Raw genomic sequence first — 24,660 nt, 5'->3', positions numbered from 1 at the left:
TGAATGTGCTATGCATTGTGTGCGCTCTGCGTTGCGTGTGCTGTGTGTTGCGTGTGCTCTGCATTGCGTGTGTCTGTTCCGCGTGGATGCGCGTGTTGTGTGTGCGCGCGTGTGTTGTCTGTACTGTGCGTTTCATGTGCTGTGTGTTGCGTGTGCTGTGCGTTGCGTGTGTTTTGCTTGTGTGCTCGTGTGTATGTGTGCTGTACGTTCATGTGCTCTGCATTGTATGTGTGCTGTACATTGCATGTGCTCTGCATTGCGTGTGCCTGTTGCATGTGCGCGCGTGTGTCTCGTGTACTGTGCGTTGCGTGTGCTGTGTGTTACGTGTGCATTGCGTTGAGTGTGTGTTTCGTGTGTGCGTTGCATGTGCTGTGCATTGCATTTGCTGTGCGTTGCGTGTGCTCTTCGTTGTGTGTGTGCGTTGCGTGTGCTGTGCTTTGCGTGCGATGTGCGTTGCATGTGCTTTGCGTTGCGCGTGCGTGCGCGTGTTGCGTGTGTTGTGCGTTTCATGTGCTCTCCATTGCGTGTATGCACGTGTGTTGCATGTTCTGTGCATTGCGTGTGCTGTGCTTTGCATAAACTGTGTTGCATGTGCTGTGCATTTCCTGTGCTGTGCGTTGCATGCGCTGTGCATTGCGTGGGCTCAGCGTTACGTGTATTGTACGTTGTGTGTGCTGTGCGTTGCGTGTGTATGTTGCATGTGCTGTGCGTTGCGTGTGCTGTGCGTTGCGTGTGTATGTTGCATGTGCTGTGCGTAGCGTGTGCAGTGCATTGGGTGTGCTGTGCAGTGCGAGGACTGTGCGTTGTGTGTGTGTGTTCCATGTGCGCGCGAGTGTTGCGTGTGTGTGTTGCCTGTGCTGTGCATTGCATGTGCTGTGCATTACGTGTGCTCTGCGTTGCTTCTGCGGTGCATTGCGTGTGTGTGTTGCGTGTGCTGTACGTTGCGTGTCCTCTGCGTTGCGTGTGTTTGTTGCATGTGCGTGTGTCGTGCGTTTCATGTGCTGTGCGTTGCGTGTGCTGTGCGTTGCATGTGCCGTGTGTTGCGTGTATGTGTTGCATGTGCGTGCATGCATTGTGTGTGCTGTGAATTTCCTGTGCTGCGCGTTACGTGTGCTGTGTGTTGCATGTGCGCGAATGTGTTGTCCGTGCTGTGCGTTACGTGTGCTGTGCATTGCGTGTGTATGTTGTGCACTCAACACACGCGTGCACGTGTGTTGAGTGCACTGTGCGTTGCATGTGCTGTGCGTTTCGTGTGCTCTGTATTGCTTGTGCTGCGCGTTGCCTGTGTGTGTTGTATGTGTGCGCGTGTATTGCATGTGCATTGCGTGTGCGTGTGCTCTGCGTTGCGTGTGTTGTGCGATGCGCGTGTTCTGCATTGCGTGTGCTCTGCGTTGCGTCTCTGTTGCGCGTGCGTTTCGTGTGCGTGCGTGTGTTGCGTGTGTGTGTTGCATATGCTTTGCGTTGCGTGTACTGCGCGTTGCGTTTGTTTGTGTCGTGTGCGCGCGTGTGTGGCATGTACTGTGCGTGGCGTGTGCTTTGCATTGCGTGTGCTGTACATTGTGTGTGCTCTGCATTGCGTATGCTTTGTGTTGCGTGTGTGTGTAGCGTGTGCTGCGCATTGCATGTGCTCAGCATTGCGTGTGGTCTGTATTGCATGTGCATTGCATTGCTTCTGTTGCGTGTGTTGTGCGTAGCGTGTGTATGTTGTGTTTGTTGTGCCTTGCATGTGCTGTGTGTTGCGTGTGTGTGTTGCGTTTATATTTTGCGTGTGCTGTGCTTTGCGTGTGCTGTGCGTTGCGTGTGCTCTGCGTTGCGTAGGCGGTGCATTGCGTGTGTGTGCTACATGTGGTGTGCATACGTGTGTGTGTTGCGTGTATGTGTGTTGGATGTGCTGTACATTGCGTGTGCTCTGCGTTGCGCGTACTGTGCGTTGCATGTGTGTGTTGCATGTGCGCACGTGTGTTGCGTGTGCTGAGCGTTGCGTGTGCTCTGCATTGCCTGAGCTGTGCGTGTCGTGTGTGTTGCATGTGTGTGTTGCGTGGGCTGTGCGTTGTAGTGCTGTGCGTAGCGTGTGCTCTGTGTTGGGTGTGCTATGGGTTACGTGTGTGTTGCGTGTGCGCGCGTGTGTTGCGTTTGCTATGGACAAGAATGACACCGAGAGCGGCGCGGCTGCGCCGGCGTTGAGAGCGCCGCACGCGAAGCAAAATTCTATTAGTGGGTGGTACCCCTCTCCCATCTCTCGTTCGCGTCGCCTTGACTGTGGCCTTGATTGCCTCCTGCACCGCGCGTGTTTGGGCACGTTTCGTGCCGCGCGCGGTGTGTGCCTGCGTGTGTGCGCGTGGACATTTGATTCGAAGGGCGATGTACAGTCTGTTTCACATTTAGGGGGAAACTCGGAGCACATTGCATCGCGATGCGGCGAGCGCTTGAGTCAGGCAGCGGCAGTAGCTCGCGCAGGTGCTCGAGGGGCGGGATCTTGAACGGCGGCGTCTGCTATGGCGGCGCGCGCTGGCTGCATTGTCGGGAAACCGTCTACTGTCAGTTGCAGGGCGCCGATCTCATCGTTACCGCGTGAAATGAGCCGGTATTTTTTACTCAGCGTTGTGCGACGCCCACTGATACGCCTCGAAGGTAAGTTCATCGCTGCAGGGCAGTCATAGACGACGTACTCATTCCATACATTCTTGACGGCCCGTTTCTGGAAGGCGACTATATATCCTAACGCGATAGGTCGCCGATCCACACTGCTCGTGTTGTGCAAGAACTGCTCGAAGAGCGCGCAGTCACTCTCTTGGAGTGGTCGTCTCAATCCCCGGGCGGCAACATTTAAAATGCCTGGGGCTCGTTGAAAGTATCGCTGCAGTACCACCCCTCTATCAGTCGCCCGAGGATAGGCTTCAATCCACCATCGTCAGCGACTGAGACGTGCTGCGAAAGAACACATCTCTGATCAAGTCATTCTTCACTTCACTGCCTTCCAGGATGAGCGCTGTCATCGCTGTCGCTGGGGACATGACGAGATACTAAGTGAAGTTCCGAGCGTGAAGTGTCCGATTCCCCGCCGGCGGGCAGGGTCTGTCTGGTGTAGTGAATGATTGTAGAGAAAAATCACATCCAGCTCATTGTCTTAACCTAAACGTTCCTTTAATAGTATCCAATTGTTTCATCGCGTTCGACCCCCATAGTTATCATTTTTGAGTGCTTTGTTTTTCTTTCAAGTCAAACAAAGACTCAGCACGTTGCGCGCACATCTTGGTGCATCTTGTCGCTGCTTATTATGGTAGCACACACAGTGAAGAAATAAACGTGCATGCGCTCAGTACCCCACCCTTTCGAAAGAAAAAAACGAAGCATGCTGTCAAAAGAAGTTTGTGGAACTCCATTATCGCTAATGAAGGCTCAGAGTTCGGCGCCCTACAACGTTTAGTAAAGAATATCAACTCAGTTCCCGCAGTACCGATGAAATCGGTACATTGCCCCTCACGCTTCCCGACAATGCGGCCAGCGCGCGCCGCCGTAGCAGACGCAGATCACGACTCCGCCCCTCGAGCGTCTGCGCCTTCTCGAGCTGCTGCCGCCGGACGACTTCATTGCTTGCTGCATCGCGATGCAATACGTTCCGAGTTTTCCCCTAAGTGTGAAACAGACTGTAGACTCTTCTATTTGCCTTTAAGAAGATCGGTACGCTTGACGATTATTTTTATGGCTGCAATGCGGCGAAAGGGCAGCGTCTGCTTAACCATGTAAGTGTCGCTGAGCAGGTAATTGGAAACGACATCGTATGTGCGCCGGAAAAATCGTCAGCACATACGATGCGGCACATGCATACGGCACATACGAGCTAAAGTCATTTTTGCAGTTTCTAACAATATGTTTGCTACAAATCCGTGTTGTCTCTGATAGCGACAACGGACTTCCATCGCCACTGTGCGGAAATAAACAAAATATATCGCTGCATAGCACAAGCACGACATGCGCACACAACTTGGACTAGTACGTCCCCTACAATATGGAATAGAGACAGCAGTGTAGACAGCTTGGCCATATTTTAACAGTGCTCAAGAGGCGGAAGTTGAAAGTACTAGTAATCATTCCTGCTTCAGCAATGCCGGCGCGGCCAAGACGCGGGCGTGTATCGCCCAGTAACTCGATCGACCGGTGCAGTGGTGAAGCGGGAATGAACTCCGGTCATGTTCAATGCATCGTGCACACCTTCAATTCCGCAGCACACGTGAACTTCGGCCACTGCTAGCGCATACAACAAAAGTGGTTTCCATTCTTGAGCAGCACACACACAAACGAAACACGAGAAAGAAGACAGGACAAGCGCTCGTCGAACAACTTAAAGTTTTTATATGAATAAAAGGTTTATGTACCGAGTAATTCTTAAATTCATGTAGGTTACATATAAAAACCGTCATACACTCAGGAGTGATCAATGAACGAGCTCGCTTCGTTTGCCAGTTGTTTACTTCGCTCGGCGCACCGCAGTAATCCATGTATGTCGTCTGCTTTTCCCGTACCATTTTCTTGTGAATCGGCAGAATTTCACTGGTGGCATCAACTCTTTCATGTTTACATTGCTATCGCGACAGTTAACAACACAATAATAATTTCCGGTCATCCGAAGAGGCGCCGTCGAAAACAAGAGACGTCTCGCGCGCAGCGCGAACTGAACGCGGGCGCGATCGTGAAGGGAAGCGGCGGCGGAAACCTACACCCGTTGGAGGTGAAATCGTTCCACCAGGGGAGAAACGAGTGCTGGCGTCTGGGATGAAACTTGGCGTGCGGTCGTCCATGCGTTGAATGGGCTGTGCGTTGCGTGTGCTTTGCGGTGCGTGTGTGTTCCAATTGCATAGGTTTGTTTCCTGTGCTGGGTATTGCATGTGCTCTACATTGTGTGAGATGTGCATTGCCCTTGCGTTGCATTGAGTGTGCTCTGCATTGCGTGTTCTGTGCCTTGCGTGTGAGTTGCGTGTGCACGCTGTTGCCTGTACTGTGCGTTGCATATGGTGTGCGTTGCGTGTGCGCGCGCGTGTTACATGTGCTGTGCGTCGCCGGTGGTATGCATTGCCTGTGTAGTGCATTGCGTGTGTGTGTTGTGTGTACGCGCGTGTGTTGCGTGTGCTCTGCCTTGCATGTGCTGTGCATTGCGATTGCGTGTGCTCTGCATTGCGTGTGCTGTGCGTTGCATGTATGTGTTGCGTGCGTGTGTTGTGCGCGCGTGCATTACGTGTGCTGTGCGTTGCGTGTGTGTGTTGCGTGTGCGCGCATGCATTCTGCGTGCTGTACATTGCCTGTGCATTACGTGTGCTGGGCGTTGCGTGTGTGTGTTGCATGTGTGCACGTGTGTTCCGTGTGTACTGCGCGTTGCATTTGCTGTGTGTTGTGCGTTGCGTGTGCTGTGCGTAGCGTGTGTATGTTGCATGTGCGCGCGTGTGTTCCGTGTGCTCTGCGTTGTCTGTGTGTGTTGCGTGTGCTGTTCGTTGTGTGTGTGGGTTCCATGTGCACGTGTGTGTTGCGTGTGTGTGTTGCCTGTGCTGTGCGTTGCATGTGCTGTGCATTGCGTGCTGTGCACTGCGTGGTCTCTGCATTGCGTGTGCTGTGCGTTGTGTGTGCTTTACTTGCGTGAGTATGTAGCGTGTGCTGTGCGATGCTGTGTGTTGCGTGTGTGCGCGTGTGTAAGTGTGCTGTTCGTTGCATGTGCTCACCGTTGCGTGTGCTCTGCGTTGCGAGTGTGTGTTGCGAGTGTGTATTGCGTGTGTGCGTGTGTGTTGTGTGTACTTCATGTGGGTTGCGTGTGCCTGTCGCGTGTGCGCGCGTGTGTCGCGTGTACTGTGCGTTGCGTATGCTGTGCGTTACCGAGCTGTGCGTTACGTGTGTGTTGCGCGAGTGTTGCGTCTGCTTTCTGTTGCGTTTGCGGTGCGTTGCGTGTGTGTGTTGCCTGTGCTGGGCATTGCTTGTACTCTACGTTGTGTGTGATGTGCGTTGCCCTTGCGTTGCATTGAGTGTGCTCTGCATTGCGTGTTCTGTGCGTTGCGTGTGAGGTGCGTGTGCACGCTGTTGCCTGTACTGTGTGTTGCGTGTGCGCACGCGTGTTGCGTGTGCTGTGCGTTGCCGGTGGTATGCATTGTCTGTGTGTGTGTTGCGTGTGTCTGTTGCGTGTGTTCTGTGTGCTGTGCATTGCATGTGCTTTGTATGGCATGAGTGTGTTGCGTGTGCGCGGGTGTGTTGCGTGTGCTGTGCGTTGCGTGTGCTGTGCATTGCCTGTGTATTGCGTTGCGTGTGTGCGTGTTGTGTGTGCGCGCGTGTGTTCCGTGTGCTCTGCCTTGCATGTGCTGTGCGTTGCGATTGCGTGTGCTCTGCATTGCATGTGCTGTGCATTGCATGTATATGTTGCGTGTTTGTGTTTGTTGTGTGCGCGTGTGTTGCGTGTGCTGTGTGTTGCGTGTGTGTGTTGCATGTGCGCGGGTGTGTTGTGTGGGCTTTCCGTTGCGTGTGCTCTGCGTTGCGTGTACATTGCATTGCCTGTGCTGTACATTGCATGTGCTCTGCATTGCGTGTGCTCTGCATTGCCTGTGGTGTGTGTTGCGCGTGCGTGTGCAGTGCGTTGCGAGTGTGTTGCGTGTGCGTGTTGCGTTTGCGAGCGTGTGTTGCGTGTGCGCGCATGTGTTGCGTGTGCGTGTGTTGCCTGTGCTGTGAGTTGCATGTACTGTGCTTTGTGTGTGCTTTGCATTGCTTCTACTGTGTGTTACGTGTGCTCCGCGTTGCGTGTGTGTGTTGGGTGTGCGTGCGTGTGTTGTGCGCACGTGCATTACGTGTGCTGTGCATTGCGTGTGTGTGTTGCATGTGCGCGCATGCATTCTGCATGCTGTACATTGCCTGTGCTGTGCAGTACGTGTGCTGGGCGTTGCGTGTCTTTGTTGGGTGTGTGCACGTGTGTTGCGTGTGTACTGCGCGTTGCATTTGCTGTGCGTTGCGTGTGCTGTGCGTAGCGTGTGTATGTTGCATGTGCGCGCGTGTGTTGCATGTGCTCAGCGTTGTGTGTGTGTGTTGCGTGTGCTGTGCGTTGTGTGTGTGGGTTCCATGTGCACGTGTGTGTTGCGTGTGTGTGTTGCCTGTGCTGTGCGTTGCATGTGCTGTGCATTGCATGGTCTCTGCGTTCCGTGTGCTGTGAATTGTGTGTGCTTTGCTTGCGTGTGTATGTAGCATGTGCTGTGCGTTGCTGTGTGTTGCGTGTGTGTGCGTGTGTTGCATGTGCTCTGCGTTGCGTGTGTGTGTTGCGAGTGTGTATTGTGTGTGTGCGCGTGTGTGCTCTTCATTGCATGTGCTGTGCATTGCGTGTGTGTGTTGCATGTGCACGCGTGTGTTGCCTGTGCTGTGTATTGCTTGTGCTGTGCGTTGGCCGTGCTCTGCTTTGCATGTGTGTTGCGTGTGCTGTGCATTGCGTGTGCTGTTCGTTGCGTGTGTGTGGTTCGTGTGCGCGCGTGTGTTGCGTGCCCTGTGCGTTGCATGTGCTGTGCTTTGCCTGAGCTGTGCGTTGCGTGTGTGTGTTGCATGTGCTGTGCATTGCATGTGTGTTGCGAGTTGCCTGTGTGTGTTGCCTGTGCTGTGCGTTGCGTGTGCTGTGTTGCATGTGCTGTGCATTTCCTGTGCTGTGCATTGCCTGTGTATGTTGCGTGTGCTGTGCGTTGCGTATGTGTGTTGCGTGTGCGCGCTTGTACACGTGTGCTGTGCACTGCTTGTGCTGTGCATTGCCTGAGCTGTGCGTTGCATGCGTTGCGTATGTGTGTTGCGAGTGCGCACGTGCGTTGCGTGTGCGTGTTGTCTGTGCTGTGCGTTGCACGGGCTGTGCATTGCGTGTGCTGTGCGTTGCGTGTGCTGTGTTGCATGTGCTGTTCATTTCCTATGCTGTGCATTGCGTTTGAGTGTTGCGCGTGTGTTGTGTGTGCTCTCTTTTGCGTTTGTGGTGCGTTGCGTATGTGTTTTGCCTGTGCTGTGCGTTGAATGTGCCGTGCATTGTGTGTGCTCTGCGTTGTGTGTGCTGTGCCTTTCGTGTGATCTGCGTTGCGTGTGGATGCGCGTTTTCTGCGTGCGCGCGTGTGTTGTCTGTGCTGTGCGTTTCATGTGCTGTGTGTTGCGTGCGCTGTGCGTTGCGTGTGTACGTTGCGTGTGCGTGCGTGCCTTGTATGTGCTGTGCATTATCTGTGTTGTGCATTACGTGTGTGGTGCGTTGCGTGTGCTGTGCGTTGCGCGTGTGTGTTGCGTGTGCGTGCATGCATTGTGCGTGCTGTGCATTGCCTGGGCTCTGCGTTACGTGTGCTGTGGGTTGCGTGTGTGTGTTGCGTGTGCGCGCGTGTGTTGCGTGTACAGTGCGTTGCATGTGTTGTGCGTTGCGCGTGCTGTACGTTGCGTGTGCTCTGCATTGCGTGTGCTGTGCATTGCGTGTGTGGGTTGCGTGTGCTGTGCATTGCTTGTGCTGTGCATTGGCTGTGGTCTGCATTGCCTGTGTTGCATGGGTGTGGTTTGTGTGCGCGCGTGTGTTGCGTGCACTGTGCTTTGCGTGTGTGTGTGTTGCGTGTGTGTGTTGCGAGTGCGTTCGTGTGTTGAGTTTGTGTATTGCCTGTTCTGTGCGTTGCACGTGCTGTGCATTGCGTGTGCTGTGCGTTGCGTATGGTGTGTAGCATGTGCTGTGCATTTCCTATGCTGTGCGTTGTGTGTGCTGCACGTTGCGTGTGTATGTTGCGTGTGCTGTGCATTGCGTATGTGTGTTGCGTGTGCGCGTGTGTGTACTGTGCTGTGCATTGCGTGTGCGGTCGTTGCGTGTGTGTGTTGCGTGTACTGTGCGTTACGTGGACTGTGCGTTGTGTGTGTGTGTTCTGTGTGCGCGCATGTGTTGCGTGTGTGTTGCCTGTGTTATACATTCCATGTGCTTTCCATTGCGTGTGCTCTGCGTTGCGTGTGCTGTGCGTTGCGTGTGCTATACGTTGTGTGTGTATGCTGCGTGGGCTGTGCATTGCTGTGTGTTGCATGTGCTGCGTGTACTGTGCATTGCGTGTGTGTTGCGTGTGTTGTGCGTTGCGTGTGCAGTGCGTTGCATGTGCTATGTGTTGCGAGTGCTGTGTGTTGTGTGTGTGTTGCGGGTGTGGGCGTTTGTTGCGTGCACTGTGCATTGAGTGAGTGTTGGGTGTGCACGCCTGTGTTGCGTGTGCATTGCATTGCCTCAGCTGTGCATTGCGTGTGTATGTGTTGCGTGTGCTCTCTGTTGCGTTTGCGGTGCATTGCATGTGTGTGTTGCCTGTGCTGTGCATTGCATGTGCTGTGCATTGTGTGTGCTCTGCGTTGCATGTGCTCTGCATTGCGTGTGTGTGTTGCGTGTGTGTGTTGCGTTTGCGTGCGTGTGTTGTTTGTGCGCATGTGTGTTGTGTGTGCTGTGTGTTTCATGTGCTGTGCATTGCGTTCGCTGTGCATTGCATGTGTACGTGGCGTGTGCGCATGTGCATTACATGTGCTGTGCGTTGCGTGTGTGTGTGGCGTGTGCGCGCATGCATTGTGCGTGCTGTAAATTGCCTGTGCTGTGTGTCACGGTTGCTGCGCGTGGCGTGTGTGTGTTGCGTGTGCGCGCGTGTGTTGCGTGTGTACTGCGCATTGCATTTGCTGTGCATTTCATGTGTTGTGTGTTCCGTGTGCTCTACATTGCGTGTGCTGTGCGTTGCGTGTGTGTTCCATGTGCGCACATGTGTTGCGTGTGCAGTGCATTGCTTGTGCTGTGCATTGCGTGTGCTCTGCGTGGCGTGTGTTGTGCGTTCCATGTGCGTTGCGTGTGTGTGTTGCGAGTGCGCGTGTGTGTGTGTTGTGTGTGCTGTGCATTGTGTGTGTGGATTCCATGTGCACGCGTGTGTTGCGTGTGTGTGTCGCCTGTGCTGTGCGTTGCACGTGGTGTGCATTGCGTGTGGTATGCATTGTATGAGCTGTGCGTTGCGTGTGCTGTGTTGCATGTGCTGTGTATTTCCTGTGCTGTGCGTTGTGTGTGCTGTGCATTGCATGGGCTCTGCGTTGCATGTGCTGTGCATTGCATGTGCTGTATGTTGCGTGTACTGTGCGTTGCTATGTGTGTTGCGTGGGTGTGCGTGTGTACGTGTGTTGTGCGTTGCATGAGCTCTGCGTTGCGTGTACTGTGCATTGCATGTGTGTTGTGTGTGCCTTTTGCGTGTGCGCGCGAGTGTCGCGTGTACTGTGCGTTACCTGAGCAGTGCGTTGTGTGTGTGTGTTGAGCGTGTGTTGCGTGTGCGCTCTGTTGCGTTTGCGGTGCGTTGCCTGTGTGTGTTGCATGTGCTGCACGTTGAATGTGCTGTGCGTTGCGTGTGCTCTACGTTGCGTGTGTCTGTTTCGTGTGGATGCGCGTGTTGTGTGTGCACGCGTGTGTTGTCTGTACTGTGCGTTTCATGTGCTGTGCGTTGCATGTGTACGTTGCGTGTGCGCGCGAGTATTGTATGTGCTGTGCATTGACTGTGCTGTGTGTTGTGTGTGCTGTGCGTTGCGTATGTGTGTTGCTTGTTTGTGCGTGTGTATGTGTGCTCTACATTGCATGTGCTCTGCATTGCGTGTGTGTTGCGTTGTACGCGCGTGTGTGTCGTGTACTGTGCGTTGCGTGTGCTGTGCATTACGTGTGCTGTGCATTGAGTGTGTGTTGCGTGTGTGCATTGCATGTGCTGTGTGTTGCATTTGCTGTGCGTGGCGTGTGCTCTGCATTGTGTGTGTGCATTGCGTGTGCTGTGCATTGCATGTGCTGTGCGTTGCGTGTGTATGTTGCGTGTGCGTGCGTGTGTTGCGTGTGCTATGCGTTTGATGTGCTGCGCGTTGCGTGTACGCGCGTGTGTTGCATGTGCTGTGCATTGCGTGTGCTGTGTTTCCATGTACTGTGTTGCATGTGCTGTGTGTTGCATGTGCTGTGCATTGCGTGGGTTCTGCGTTGCGTGTACTGTGTGTTGCTTGTGCTGTGCGTTGCGTGTGTATGTTGCATGTGCTGTGCGTTGTGTGTATATGTTGCATGTGCTGTGCGTTGCGTATGTGTGTCTCGTGTGCGTGCGTGTGTACGTGTGTTGTGCGTTGCATGTGCTCTGCGTTGCGTGTGCACTGCATTGCATGTGCTGTGCGGTGCAGGGACTGTGCATTGTGTGTGTGTTCCGTGAGCTGTGCGTTGCATGTGCTCTCCGTTGCGTGTGTTTGTTGCGTGTGCATTGTGTGTGCTGTGCATTTCGTGTGCTGTGCGTTACGTGTGCTGCGCATTGCGTGTGCTGTGTGTTACGTGTGTGTATTGCATGTGCGCGCATGTATTGTCCGTGCTGTGTACTGCCTGTGCTGTGCGTTACGTGTGCTGTGCATTGCGTGTGTGTGTTGCATGTGCACGTGTGTGTTGCGTGTGCTGTTCGTTGCGTGTGTGTTGCGTGTGTGTGTTTCGTGTGCGCGCGTGTGTTGAGTGCACTGTGCGTTATATGTACTGTGCGTTTCGTGTGCTCTGCATTGCGTGTGTTGCGCGTTGCGAGTGTGTGTGTTGTATGTGTGCGCGTGTGTTGCATGTGCATTGCGTGTGCCTGTGCTCTGAGTTGCGTGTGTTGTGCGTTGCGTGTTCTGTGTGTTGCGTGTGTTTTTCATGTGTTGCGTGCACCGTGCGTTCCGTGTGCTGTGCGTTGCCTGAGCTGTGCGTTGGGTTTGTGTGTTGCGTGTGTGTTGCATATGCTTTGCGTTGCGTGTACTGCACGTTGCGTTTGTTTTTGTCGTGTGCGCGCGTGTGTGGCATGTACTGTGCGTGGCATGCGCTTTGCATTGCGTGTGCTGTGCGTTGCGTATATTTGTTGCCTGTGCGCGCGTGTGTTGCGGGTGTTGGGCGTTGCATGTGCTGTTCGTTGCTTGCATATGTGGCGCGTGCGTGCGTGTGTTGCGTATGCTGTGTGTTGCGTGTCTTTGTAGCGTGTGCTGTGCATTGCATGTGCTCAGCATTGCGCGTGGTGTGCATTGCGTGAGTATTGCATTGCGTCTGTGTGTTGCGTATGCGCCCGTGTGTTGCCTCTGTTGTGCGACGCATGTGCTGTGCGTTGCGTGTATATGCTGCGTGTGTTATGCATCGCGCGCGTGTGTTCCGTTTCTATTTTGCTTGTGGTGTGTGTTGCATGTGCGCGCGTGTGTTGCGAGTGCTGTGCGTTGGATGTGCTGTGTGTTGCGTGGGCTGTGCATCGCATGTGCTGTGCGTTCCCTGTGTGTGTGTTGCGTGTGTCTGTTGCGTGTGTTCCGTGTGTGTGTTGTGTGTGCGAGCGTGTGTAGAATGTGCTCTGCATTGCATGTGCTGTGCATTGGGTGTGTGTGTTGCGTGTGCTGTGCATTGCATGTGTGTGTTGCGTGTGCACGCGAGTGTTGCGTGCGCTGTGCATTGCATGTTCTGTACATTGCGTGTGAGTGTGTTGCAGGTGTGCGTTCCGTGTTTGTTGGATATGTGTGCTGTGCGTTGCATGTGTATGTTGCGTGCGCCCGCGTATGTTGCGTGTGCTGTGTATTGCGTGTGTGTTGCGCGTGTTTGTTGTGTGTGCGTACATGTGTTGCGTGTGCTGTGCATGGCATATAGTGCGCGTTGCGAGTGCTGTGCATTGCGTGTGCTGTGCGTTGCCGGTGTGGTGCGGTGTATGTGCTGTGCATTGCATGGGATTTGCGTTGCATGTGCTGTGCGTTGCGTGTGCCTTGCATTGCATGTGCTGTGCGTTGCGTATATGTGTTGTGTGTGCGCGCGTGTGCTGCGTGTGTTGTGCGTTGCATGTGCTGTTCGTTGCGTGTGTGTGTTGCGTGTGCGCGCGTGTGTTGCGTGGGCTGTGCGTTGCGTATGCTCTGTGTTGCGTGTGTGTGTAGCGTGTGCTGTGCATTGCATGTGCTCAGCATTGCGTGTGGTCTGTATTGCATGTGCATTGCATTGCGTCTGTGTGTTGCGTGTGCGCGCGTGTGTTGCGTGTGTTGTGCGATGCATAAGCTGTGCGTTGCGTGTGTATGTTGTGTGTTGTGCCTTGCATGAGCTGTGCGTTGCGTGTGTGTGTTGCGTTTATATTTTGCGTGTTCTGTGCTTCGCCTGTGCTCTGCGTTGTGTAGGCGGTGCATTGCGTGTGTGTGCTACGTTTGGTGTGCATGCGTGTGTGTGTTGCGTGTACTGTGTGTTGCATGTACTGTCCGTTGTGTGTGCTCTGCATGACGTGTGCTGTGCCTTGCATGTTTGTAGCGTGTGCGCGCGTATTTTTCGTGTGCTGTGCGTTGCGTGTGTGTGTTGCGTGTGCGCGCGTGTGTTGCGTGTGCTTTGTGTTGCATGTGCTGTGTATTGCGTGTGCCCTGCATTGCGCATACTGTGCATTGCATGTGTGTGTTGCATGTGCTGAGCGTTGCAGCGCTGTGCATAGCGTGTGCTCTGTGTTGAGTGTGCTATGCGTTGTGTGTGTGTTGCGGGTGCGCGCGTGTGTTGCGTGTGCTATGCGTTGCGTGTGCTGTGTGGTGCGTCTGTGTTGCAATTGCGCGCGTGTGTTGCCTGTGCTGGGCATTGCATGTGGGTTGCGTGTGCCTGTCGCGTGTGCGCGCGTGTGTCGCGTGTACTGTTCGTTGCGTGTGCTGTGCGTTACCTGAGCAGTGCGTTACGTGTGTGTTGCGCGATTGTTGCGTCTGCTTTCTGTTGCGTTTGCGGTGCGTTGCGTGTCTGTGTTGCCTGTGCTGTGCGTTGAATGTACTGTGCATTGTGTGTGTTCTGCATTGCATGTGCTGTGCATTGCGTGTGCTCTGGGTTGCATGTGTGTGTTGCGTGTGTTGTCTGTGCTGTGCGTTGCGTGCACTGTGTGTTGTATGTGGACGTTGCGCGTGCGCTCGTGCATTGTGTGTGCTGTGCGTTGAATGTGTGTGTTGTGTGTGCGCACGTGTGTTGCAACTACTGTGCGTTGCATGTGCTGTGCATTGCTTGTGCTCTTCATTGCATGTGCTGTGCATTGCGTGTGTGTGTTGCATGTGTGCGCGTGTGTTGCCTGTGCTGTGCATTGCTTGTGCTGTGCATTGGCCGTGCTCTGCTTTGCATGGTGTGTTGCGTGTGCTGTGCATTGCGTGTGCTATTCGTTGTGTGTGTGTGTGTGTGGTTCATGTGCGCGCGTGTGTTGCATGCACTATGCCTTGCGTGTGCTGTGCATTGCCTGAGCTGTGCGTTGCATGTGTGTGTTGCATGTGCTGTGTGTTGCGTGTGTGTGTAGCGAGTGTGCGCGTGTGTTGCGTGTGTGTGTTGCCTGTGCTTTGCGTTGCACGTGCTGTGCGTTGCATGTGCTGTGCATTTCCTGTGCTGTGCGTTGCGTGTGTATGTTGCGTGTGCTGTGCGTTGCGTCTTTATGTTGCGTGTGCTGTGCGTTGCATATGTGTGTTGCGTGTGCGCGCGTGTGCACGTGTGCTGTGCATTGCTTGTGCTGTGCATTGCCAGAGCTTTACGTTGCGTGCATATGTGTTGCGCAACACACATGCATTGCGCATGTGTGTTGCGAGTGCGCGCGTGTGTTGCGTGTGCTGTGCGTTGCACGTGGTGTGCATTGCGTGTGCTGTGCGTTGCGTGTGCTGTGTTGCATGTGCTGTGCATTTCCTATGCTCTGCGTTGCATGTGCTCTGCTTTGAGTGTGCTCTGCATTGCGTGCGCTGTGCGTTGCATGTGTATGTTGCGTGTGTTGTGCGCTTCGTATGTGTGTTGTGTGTGCGCGCATGTGCACGTGTGCTGTGCGTTGCGTGTGCGGTCGTCGCGTGTGTGTGTTGCGTGTGCTCTGCGTTGTGTGCGCTGTGCGTTGTGTGTGCTGTACGTTGCATGTGTATGTTGCATGTGCTCTGTGTTGCGTGAGCCCGTGTGTACGTGTGCTGTACGTTGCATGTGCTCTGCGTTGCGTGTGCTGTGCGTTGCGTGTGGGCACGTGTGTCGCGCGCACTGTATGTTGCGTGTGCTGTCCGTTACCTGAGCTGTGCATTGCGTGTGTGTGTTGCGTTCGTGTTGCGTGTGCTCTCTTTTGCATTTGCGGTGCATTGCGTGTGTGTGTTGACTGTGCTGTGCATTGATTGTGCTGTGCATTGTGTGGGCTCTGCGTTGCGTGTGCTTTGCGTTTCGTGTGCTCTGCGTTGCGAGTGTGTGTTGCGTGTGGATGCGCGTTTTGTGTGTGCACGCGTGTGTTGTCTGCCGCGCGTTTCATGGGCTGTGCGTTGCGTGCGCTGTGCGTTGCGTGTGTACGTTGCGTGTGCGTGCGTGCATTGTGTGTGCTGTGCATTATCTGTGCTGTGCATTACGTGTGTGGTGCGTTACTTGTTCTGTGCGTTGCGTGTGTGTGTTGCGTGTGTGCGCGTGTGTTGCATGTACAGCGCGTTGCATGTGTTGTGCGTTGCACGTGCTGTGCGTTGCGTGTGCTCTGCATTGCGTGTGCTGTGCTTTGCGTGTGTGTTGCATGTGTGCGCGTGTGTGGTTTGTGTGTGCGCGTGTGTTGCGTGCACTGTGCATTGCGTGTGCTGTGGATTGCCTGAGCTGTGCGTTGCGTGTGTGTGTTGCCTGTGCTGTGCAGTGCGTGTGCTCTGCGTTGCGTGTGCTGTGCGTTGTGTGTGCTATACGTTGCGTGTGTTGTTGCGTGGGCTGTGCGTTGCTGTGTGTTGCATGTGTACGTGTGCTCTGCGTTGCGTGTGCTGTGCATTGCGTGTGTGTGTTGCGTGTGTCTGCGTGTGCTGCGTGTACTGTGCGTTGCGTGTGTATTCCGTGTCCCTGTTGCGTGTGCGCGCGTGTACTCTGCGTTGCGTGTGCTGTGCGTTACCTGAGCTGTGCGTTGCGTGTGTGTGTTGCGCGTGTGTTGCGTGAGCTCTCTGTTGCATTTGCGGTGCGATATTGTGTGTGTTGCCTGTGCTGTGCGTAGAATGTGCTGTGCATTGTGTGTGCTCTGCTTTGCGTGTGCTCTGGGGCTATAAGAGTGAGGCCTGCGTTGACTGCCACTTTGCACCCACTAAAACAAGGGGGCTGTTTTTTTTCCCGCGCCGCGGCTGACGTGGTTGCGGACCGCGTAATGTTGGCCGTTGTTTCAGAGCAAACAGGCGCCGCGAATTTCATGCTTTTTTTCCAGTTCGGACTTTTGTCTTCGTCTACAGGTGCTGCATTTAAGGAGCTTTATAGAGAGTCTCAAGAAAAACAATTTGTTTGGAGCTTCACATGTAAGAGGAGTGGCTCTTTAGTGTGGAGCGGTTTTCTTTTTTTTCTCCCTATAATAATACTCACCTGCCACTTCTCTCACCACGATATAATTTTTTTTTCGGTTCTCTCTTGATCCTCAAGTGAACAGACTGTTTCATACATCACATCTGCATCTATCCAGTAATGATGCCATTTACAAAAAGACTAAACAGAGGCCCTCACCCACTCAATCAACGCCAACTCAATTTAAGGAAGAGCTGTTCAAAAGCTGATCGAAACCATCCAGTCTGCGAAAACTTAATTTATGCAGTAGTTTTGTTTTTCTGAGAGACGTGAAATACACACCATGAAATGAACGTCTGCTTGTTACCCTTTTGTTACTACGCCTGCGAAAGCAACGTGCGTAATACCAATTTAATTGTGCCCTGGTTGGTCGTTTGTCAGCACGTCGTGTTCTTCAAGAAAACCAACTACAGGTTTATAAAATATGTGCGCGAAAATTTTCTCCATCTGCCACCACCAAAATTCTTAACGAGAGAAAGCATCCGGGGCCTTGAGATTTCGAAAATGCCGTGCTCTCAAATTTTCGCATCCGCCGTTGGGAAGATAATTATTATCAGCATAAAAAAGAAAACATTTGAAATGAGCATTGATAGGGGCCACGTTTTTCGGGGCATGTCTTGATGAAATTATTTCAGTTCAGTTCGTTGGTTCCTTTGCATTTGTTGGCCGCTTGCAGCATGTTTAGATTTCATCTTTTTCACTATTCTTAGTATTCTCATTGTAGCACGAATTGCGTGCTGATTTTTTAGTTGTTTTGAGTAATACATCGCGGTCGCTCTGAATCTTAGCGTATTATAGAAAACGTGGGATGGTGGCGCTTCCTCGAGGGACTAAAAGTGATATCGTAGAACGCGCACTCCCGGCGTCACATGGAGTGCATCTTTCTTGGAACCGTTTGCAATTGACTGCTTGAGTGTGCCGACAACGCATCACGGGTCGCGTATAGATCAAACTTTGGCAAGAACGCGTAGCAGCACAACCGATCGCGGTTCCGATAATTCATCGTTGGTAGCGAAAAAAACAAAAAAACACCCACACACAGTTTGTAGCAATAACCGTACACATCAATGTGGTATTAAATATAGCTTTACTGGTCACAGTAGAAGGCCACTGAAACTTTCTCATAACGCACACCACCGCTGTAGTCCACAAATAACAAAGCAAACTAAGTAGACATCATACAGCCGCACCGCATTATTTCGTGTTTTCACTATTCCATTACATTCGTGCGCATGTGTGCTGGGGCCACGCAGGCCAGGAGTAAACGGCAAGAAAAAAAATGGTACGCGATCCTAAGCTTAGACTTGGCTGCTGTGGCGCTCGCATTTATCTTCTTTACCTCAGGCGAACGCAATGCGCAAACTGAACTCGAATATTACAATAATTCTAATTTGTATTTGGCGATTTGGTTGTATTTTTGGCTAATATTTGCGTTTTCGCCCGAGCATGCGCTTCACTGGGCTACTCTTTGCCCTTTCAATGCGGCTTCACTGCCCAGCAGGCGTGTTCTGCAGGGCAGTGAAGCCCACAGCTCCCCACGGCTAATCACCCCCCTCCCGAGTGTGCCATTACAGCAGACAATCGTTCAGAAACATCGGATAAATAAGAATTCCATTTCCTAGACATATCAATTGCCAATTCTCCCTCCTGGTTCTTTCTTTTGCTTTCATTTATTTTTCTCGAGGGCCGTAATGAGAAATTTGCTGGTGCGGCTGACAAATTTGCGACGCAACAAGTGCGACGCTACACTCAGATGGAGTGCCAGTTTAATTACTCTCATGGTCCGCGAACCGGCATCGTTGCGCACAGTGTAGGATGGTGCGTGTCGAGTGAGTGCTCGCTTCGAGCTTGTGTTCTTCATTTTGATTGAATGAAGCCTCACCTAAGTGAGCGGGGGCCGATCCCGGCGGTAGTGAAATACCGGTCCGACCTGCGGCGGAGGTGAAGCAGGCTTCGAGCAATCTACCGACTTCCAAAAATATGTTTAATATCGTGGGTCCATATAGAACCCACATCAGATATTAAGTTGATAAGTACAGAGTTGTTTATTATGCTATGTACAATACATCAAAAATATGTGTTACAGGACCAAGCAAAAACGTATAAAAGGTGTATAATCTAAATAGACAAACAAATGTCTAAAAAAGCTAGTTAGTGGTGTTATTTAAGAAGTTAGAAACTGTAAAGGTGTAAAATTTGGCGAAAAGCGCTTCTCTAAACACATAAGATCATTTAAGACGTGCCTATGTGGGCTCTAACAGTCTTTGTGGAGGCGTTGATGGTGTCGCTGATGCAGAGGCGTTCCATAGTCTGTAGGTATTGCCTATTACATACCCTGCGCATTACGCGATCGTTCCCCTGATCTCAGGTGCCAAGGCAGCCGACGACAACCGCGTCTACCGTCACGCGTTGGAACCTCCGGAGGAGTTGACGGTGTACAGGGGCGTACTTCTCCTCCTTAGCCTTCCGGGCGTTCTGAAACGCCTGAAGCCTGTTCTCGAAAGGGCAGCAGACGTCCACGATCAGTGCCTCCTCTCCACGGGCAAGTACCAGGTCCGGCTTGAGTGATGTAGTGTCCACGACCTGGTTCTCTGTGATGACTGTGAAGCTCCCCAAGGCAACCTTTTTTAGTCTGGCGACGATGGTGTCATGACGCTCCGTCATGGCCCTGCCCTGCCGCATGCAATGGCATAGTACATGCGGCAGTGTCTCCTCCCCGTACCCGCAGAGCCTGCATCTTTTGTCGGCTGCGGGTGCCTGGACTCTTGTGGCATTGAGGAGGAGGACACTTTGAACTTAGCCAATAGGCTGAGAAGCGACGTCCTTCACTTCACTCCATTGTACTACTGCCTTGTGGGTGCCCTGCCGACATTGGTAACCTCAGCAACAGCGTGGGCAATTTTATAAATTTCAGCCTGTCTAGAGACTCTATGCTCTCTAGCTCACGAATAAACTCGCGACGCCTCAGTCTTTCACTGTTAACGAAACGCTGTCGCGCAGAAACGAGACCAGAGTGCCAGAGTCAGCTTGTTTGTAAGGCAAAACTAACGAAGGCAACATCCTAGAAAACGGAACAGGCGAGCGGAAAACACGTGCAAGGGGAATGCTTACTTCTGTCTGAATGCCACCGCTCAATGTGACCTTGCCTGAGGCCTTCGTTTCAAGCCCGTGCGCATTTCCTTCATTTCTTTTTATTTACCGCTAGGCCTAGTGAAAATTTTGATACAGGCCGGGACGCATCGCAGTGTGTCGAATCGACCGGTAGAATTTGGTAGGGTGCCCCAGTACAAAGACGAGCAAAATAGAAGTGAATGAAAAAATAATTATAGAAAAGGCTGCGCACTCCTTCCTATGGAAACATAGAGGGGAGGAAGACCACCAGGTGAAGCACAGGTGTTTTAAAAAAATTGCTACCGCATCATCTGTACCACTGCCAAGTGTGTGTGTAAATATATATATATATATATATATATATATATCTACACGCACACATGCTAGCACACCTTAAACACAGCTGGTAAGCTCAGTCTTGCACAAGAAAAAAGGACCACCCCCTTTTGTAAACCCCTTTCAGACATTTCAATGAGGCACATGAGTACAGCGAGGTCGTTCGAAACTGGCGCGAAAACACGTTTGCACCATCTGTGTACAGAACTAGGAAAAGCTACGGACTTCGCCATACAGAAAGAAAGGTAGATGGTGCGAGCTAACGCTCCATTGCATACTGAGAACGAGAGCCAGTGAATAATGGCAGAAACGCCTTGGGAAGCGTGAAAAAACCCACGCAAAGGTTGTTGGCTCTCGCAAGCTATTTTACAGCGAGTAAAGAGCGCAGCAGCTTCTACAAGAGCAGGAACAAAAAGAAGAAGAACGTTAGAGAAGGACAGAAACGCGTGTTTCTTTGGAATGCAGAGCATGCAGCACACAAAATATAGTGCCAAAGAGACGGGGAAAGCAGATGGCGCGAAGGTGTTTGTCCTCAAAGCTTGAAAACGATTTGTAAACTACAAGGTGTGCCGAAGTCCACCTACACTCATCAGATTGCTCCCGCCTCCAATTGCATTTAAATTAAAATTACAGTTGCCTCAAATGCAGAGAGAGAGAGAAAATGTGTACACTTGCTTCGCACAGCTGCACACAGCTGCATGTGCTGTGCATTGCCTATGTTGTGCGTGTCATGTGTGTTGCATGTGTGTGTTGCATGCGCCGGCGTGTGTTGCGTGTGCTGTGTGTTGCATGTGCTATGCGTTGCGTGTGCGTGCGTGTGTTGCGTGGGCTGTATGTTGCGTGTGCTGTGCGTAGCGTGTACTATGCGTTGCGTGTGTGTTGCGTGTGCGCGCGTGTGTTGCGTGTGCTGTGCGTTGAATGGGCTGTGCGTTGCGTGTGCTGTGCGGTGCGCGTGTGTGTTCCAAGTGCGCGCGTGTGTTGCCTGTGCTGGGCATTGCATGTGCTCTACGTTGTGTGTGATGTGCGTTGTCTGTGCAGTGCATTGAGTGTGCTCTGCGTTGCGTGTACTGTGCGTTGCATGTGTGTTGCGTGTGCGCGCTGTTGCCTATACTGTGCATTGCATGTGCTGTGCGTTGCCTGTGCTGTGCGGTGCATGTGCTGTGCGTTGCGTGTGCGTGCGGCATGTTGCGTGTGCTGTGCGTTGCCTGTGCTGTGCATTGCCTGTGTGTGTGTTGCGTGTGTCTGTTGCGTGTGTTCCGTGTGCTGTGCATTGCATGTGCTTTACATTGCGTGTGAGCGGGTTTGTTGCGTGTGTTGTCCGCTGCGTGTGCTGTGCATTGCCTGTGTTGTGGGTTGCGTGTGTATGTATTGCATGTGCACGCGTGTGTTCTGTGTGCAGTGCGTTGTATGTGCTGTGCGTTGCATGTATGTGCTGCGTGTGCTCGCGTGTGTTGCGAGTGCTGTGCGTTGCATGTGCTGTGTGTTGCCTGTGCTGTGCATTGTATGTGCTGTGCATTGTGTGTGCTTGTGCTTGTGCTGTACGTTGCGTATGTTCTGCGTTGCGTATGCGGGCGTGTGTTGTGTGTGTGCGTGTGTGTTGAGCGCGCGTGCATTAGGTGTGCTGTGCATTGCGTGTGCTGCGCGTTCCGTGTGTGTGTTGCGTGTGCGCGCATGCATTCTGCGTGCTGTTCATTGCCTGTGCTGTGCGTTACGTGTACTGTGCGTTGTGTGTGTGTTGCGTGTGCGCACGTGTGTTATGTGTGCTCTGCGTTGCATGTGCTGTGCATTGCGTGTGCGTGTTGCGTGTGCTCTGCGTTGCGTGGGCTGTGCGTTGCATGTGTGTGTTGCGTGCACTGTGCATTGCATGTGCTGTACATTGCGTGTGTGTGCTGCATGTGGGCTCGTTTGTTGGGTGGGCTGTGCGTTGCGTGTGTGTGTTGCATGTGCGCTGGTGTGTTGCGAGTGCTTTGCGTTGCATGTGCTCTGCGTTCCGTGTTCTATGCGTTGCCTGTGCTGTGCATTGCATGTGCTCGGCATTGCGTGTGCTGTGCGTTGCGTGTGTGTATTGCGCGTGTGTGTTGCATGTACTGTGCGTTGCGTGTGTGTTGCGTTACCTGAGCTGTGAATTGCGTGTGTGTGTTGCGTGTGTGTTGCCTGTGCTGTGCGTTGAATGTGCTGTGCATTGTGAGTGCTCTGCGTGTCGTGTGCTGTGCGTTGCGTGTGCACTGCGTTGCGTGTGTGTGTTGCGTGTGCATGCGTGTGTTGTGTGTGCGCGCGTGTGTTGTGTGTGCTGTGGGTTTCATGTCCTGTGCGTTGGGTGCACTGTGCATTGCGTGTGTATGTTCTGTGTGCGCGCGTGCATTGTGTGTGCTGTAAATTGCCTGTGCTGTGCATTATGTGTGCGGTGCGTTGCATGTGCTATACGTTGAGTGTGAGTGTTGCGTGTGCGCGCATGCATTGTGCGGGCTCTTTATTGCCTGTGCTGTGCATTGCATGTGCTGTGCATTGTGTGTGCTCTGCATTGCGTGTGCTGTGCATTGCGTATGCTGTGCGTTCCGTGTGCTGTTCGTTGCGTGTGTGTGGTTCGTGTGTGTGCGTGTGTTGCATTCACTGTGCGTTGCGTGTGCTGTGCGTTGCCTGAGCCGTGCGTTGGGTGTGTGTGTTGCGTGTGCTGTGCGTTGCGTGTTTGTGTTGCGAGTAAACGCGTGCGTTGCGTGTGCGGTGCATTGAGTGTGTGTGTTGCGTGTGCTGTGTATTGTGTGTGCTCTGCATTGTTAGTGCTGTGCGTTGCATGTGTGTGTTGCATGTGCGCGCGTGTGTTGCGTGTGCTGTGCATTGTGTGTGTGTGTTGCGTGTGCTGTGCATTGTGTGTGCTCTGCATTGCGTGTGCTGTGCGTTGCATGTGTGTGTTGCATGTGCGCGCGTGTGTTGCGTGTGCTGTGCCTTGGCTGTGCTCTGCGTTGCGTGTGCTGTGCGTTGCCTTTGCTCTGCATTGTGTGTGTGCAGTGTGTTGCGTGTGCGCGCGTGCATTGTGTGTGCTGTGCATTGCCCTGTGCAGTGTGTTGCGTGTCCTGTGCGTTGCGTGTACTGTGCATTGCATGTTCTCTACGTTGCGTGTGCTGTGCGTAGCGTGTGCACTGCATTGCGTGTGATGTGCATTGCGTGTGCTGTGCGTAGCGTATATGTGTTCATATGCCCGCGTGTGTACATGTGCTGTGTATTGCATGTGCTGTGCGTTGCGTGTGCTCTGTATTGCGCGTATGTTGCGTGTGTCGTGCCTTGCGTGTGCTGTGCGTTGCATGCGCTCTGTGATGCATGTGCTGTGCGTTGCGTGTGTCTGTTGCATGTGCTGTACGTTGCGTGTGTGTTGCGTGTGTGTGTTGCATGTGCATCGCATTGCCTGAGCTGTGCGTTGCGTGTGTGTGTTGCATGTGATCTGTGTTGCGTGTGCAGTGCATTGCATGTGTGTGCTGCCTATGCTGTGTGTTGCGTGTGCGGTGCGTTGCGTGTGTGTGTTGCCTGTGCTGTGCCTTGCAAGTGCTCTGCATTGAGTGTGCTCTGCATTGCTTGTGTGTGCGTGTGTAGTGTATGCGCGTGTGTGTTGTGTGTGCTGTGCGTTTCATGTGCTGTGCGTTGCGTGTGCTGTGTGTCGCATGTGTACGTTGCGTGTGCGTGCGTGCATTGTGTGTGCTGTGCATTGCCTGTGCTGTGCATTACGTGTGCTGTGCGTTGCGTGTGCACGCGCGTGTTGCGTGTACTGTGCGTTGCATGTGTTGTGGGTTGCGTGTGTTGTGCGGTTCGTGTGCTCTGCGTTGCGTGTGTGTGTGTGTGTTGTATATGCACGCGTGTGTTGTGTGTGCTGTGCGTTGCGTGTGCTTTGTGTCGCATGTGTACGATGCGTGTGCGCGTGTGCATTGTGTGTGCTGTGCATTGCCTGTGCTGTGCTTTACATATGCTGTGCGTTACGTGTGCGCGCGTGTGTTGCGTGTACTGTGCGTTTCATGTGTAGTGGGTTGCGTGTGTTGTGCGGTGCGTGTGCCCTGCATTGCGTGTGTGTGTTGCATGTGCGCGTGTGTGTTGCGTGGGCACGCGTGTGTTGCGTGTGTGTTGCGTGTGCTCTCTGTTGCGTTTGCGGTGCATTGCGTGTGTGTGTTGACTGTGCTGTGCGTTGCATGTGCTGTGCATTGTGTGTGCTCTGCGTTGCGTGTGCTGTGCGTTGCGTGTGCCCTCTGTTGCGTGTGTGTGTTGTGTGTGCGTGCGTGTGTTGTGTGTGCGCGCGTGTGTTGTCTGTGCATTGCGTTCGCTGTGCGTTGCATGTATACGTTGCGTGTGTGTGTGGCGTGTGCACGCATGCATTGTGTGTGCTGTACATTGCCTGTGCTGGGCGTTACGATTGCTGTGTGTTGCGTGTGCCTGTTGCGTGTACGCGCATGTATCTCGTGTACTGTGTGTTGCGTGCGTGTTGCGTGTGTGTGTTGCATGTGCTGTGCGTGGCGTGTGCTGTACATTGCGTGTGCTGTGAATTGCGTGTGCTGTGCGTTGCATGTGCTGTGCGTTGCGTGTGTATGTTGCGTGTGCGTGTGTGTGTTGCGTGTGCTGTGCGTTTCATGAGCTCTGCATCGCGTGTACGCGCGTGTGTTGCATGTGCTGTGCATTGCGTGTGCTGTGCTTTGCATGCACTGTGTTGCATGTGCTGTGCATTTCCTGTGCTGTGCGTTGCATGTGCAGTGCATTGCGAGGGTTCTGCGTTACGTGTACTTTGTGTTGTGTGTGCTGTGCGTTGCGTGTGTATGTTGCATGTGCTGTGTGTTGCGTATGTGTGTTGCATGTGCGTGCGTGTGTACGTGTACTGAGCGTTGCATGTGCTCTGCGTCGCGTGTGCAGTGTGTTGCGTGTGCTGTGCGGTGCGGGGACTGTGCATTGTATGTATGTGAGTTCCATGT

At 53.0% G+C, this 24,660-nt stretch overlaps 1 non-coding gene across 1 annotated transcript; it reads right to left on the bottom strand.

Annotated features, from left to right (window-relative positions):
- Positions 1–18,157: 18,157 nt before the first annotated feature.
- On the bottom strand, positions 18,158–18,347 carry LOC142583843 (U2 spliceosomal RNA). Its single transcript, XR_012828673.1, has one exon. It is a non-coding gene; the product is annotated as a U2 spliceosomal RNA (small nuclear RNA).
- Positions 18,348–24,660: the final 6,313 nt, after the last annotated feature.

This window comes from Dermacentor variabilis, chromosome 5, assembly GCF_050947875.1.
Source record: "Dermacentor variabilis isolate Ectoservices chromosome 5, ASM5094787v1, whole genome shotgun sequence".
NCBI classification, from domain to species: Eukaryota; Metazoa; Arthropoda; class Arachnida; order Ixodida; family Ixodidae; genus Dermacentor; species Dermacentor variabilis.
This window is presented reverse-complemented; position numbering and strand designations above follow the sequence as displayed.